The sequence below is a fragment of the Bos indicus genome, chromosome 10 (assembly GCF_029378745.1).
Source record: "Bos indicus isolate NIAB-ARS_2022 breed Sahiwal x Tharparkar chromosome 10, NIAB-ARS_B.indTharparkar_mat_pri_1.0, whole genome shotgun sequence".
In the NCBI taxonomy this organism is placed as follows: domain Eukaryota; kingdom Metazoa; phylum Chordata; class Mammalia; order Artiodactyla; family Bovidae; genus Bos; species Bos indicus.
In genome coordinates this window covers 23911687-23913418 of record NC_091769.1, presented here as the reverse complement: position 1 = coordinate 23913418, position 1732 = coordinate 23911687, and positions in this window count along the sequence as shown.

Below are 1732 nucleotides of genomic sequence, written 5' to 3'. Positions count from 1 at the left end.
GAAAGCATGATACACTCACACACACATGCACACACCAAACTGAATCAAAATTAAAAACCTTTCCTCTGTAAAAGACCCTGTGAAAATATGAAAAGATAAGTTACAGAACTGGGGGTGAAAGTGAAAGTCGCTCAGTCATGTCCGACTCTTTGCGACCCCTTGGACTACACAGTCCATGGAATTCTCCAGGCCAGAATACTGGAGTGGGTAGCCTTTCCCTTCTCCAGTAGGTCTTCCCAACCCAGGGATCGAACCTAGGTCTCTGGCATTGCGGGTGGATTATTTACCAACTGAGCTAGGAGGGAAGAAAATGGGGAATGGATTCGAACAGGTGTTTCACCAAAGAGGGGATGTACAGATTGCAGATCAGCACCTGAAAGATGGTCAACAATATTAGCCATCAGAGAAATGCAAATTAAAGCCACAGTGAAATATCACTACACAAATCTCAGTGGGGCTAAAATAAAAAATAGTGATAACACTAAATTCTGGCAAATATGTGGGAAAAACTCAATCATTCACAAATTGCTGATGAAGATATAAAATGATACGGGCATTCTGGAAAATAGCTTGAGAGTTTCTCATGAAACTAAACATGCAGTCACACATTTGGACACTTATTCTAAATAAATAAAAGATTTTATTCACATAAAAACTTGTGCCTAAATATTAATAACAGCTTTATTCACAGCAGCCAAAATGTGGAATCAACCCAGTGTCCCTCAGGGGTTACCGGCTAAGCAAACTCTGGTGCATCTATACTATGGAATACTATTCAGAAATAAAAAGACCAACAAGTTGGACACGTACTGTAACTTGGATAGATCTCATGATTTTACTACTTATGCTAAGTGAAAAAAATCTCATTGGTTACTTCTATATAATTCCATTTCCAGGACATTGTTGTTGTTTAGTCGATAAGTCATGCCTGACTCTTTGCAATCCCATGGACTCCTGCCGGGCTCCTCTCTCCAAGAGATTTCCCAGGCAAGAATACTGGAGTGGGTTGCCATTTCCTTCTCCAGAGGCTCTTCCTGACCCAAGGAGTAAGCTTGGATTTCCTGCATTGGCAGGCAGATTCTTTTACCATTGAGCCACCAGGGAAGCCACTCTATGACATTACTAAGCAACAAAATTGTACGGATGAAGAACAGATTAGTGATTGTCTGGGGTTAATGATTAGGGGAGGGGGTCAGTGTGGCTACAAAGGTGTGCATGGCCTAGGGAAACCTTGTTATGATGAAACAGTTGTGCATCTTGATTGTGGTGATGAACCTATACATGTGATATACATGAATACAGGAATCTGTACGTGTGTAACATTGAATAGAGTCACACACACACACACACACATGACTACATGCAAAACTGGGGAAATCTAAAATTGAAACTTGTGGATTTTACTAATGTTAATTTCCTGGTGTAGACAGCATGGAGGAGACCGGGCAAAGAGTACACAGAGCCTCCTTGTACATTTTTGGAAACTTCCATGAATCTATAGTGATTTCAAATTAAAAGTATTTTAAATATGACATGCAATTTTCATAAAGTTCAAACTATAAATCATCTCTTGAGCTTCGTTACACATCCCTCATCCAGCTCCTGGATTCATTAAGTGTCTGTTCTACAAAGAGCTCCTGCATTTATCTTTCTCATCTTCTTTCTGAGATACACATTCAGGAGCAAAGAAAAGCTGCCTTCTAAATATGATTGTAAGAGAACTTTCTAAGTG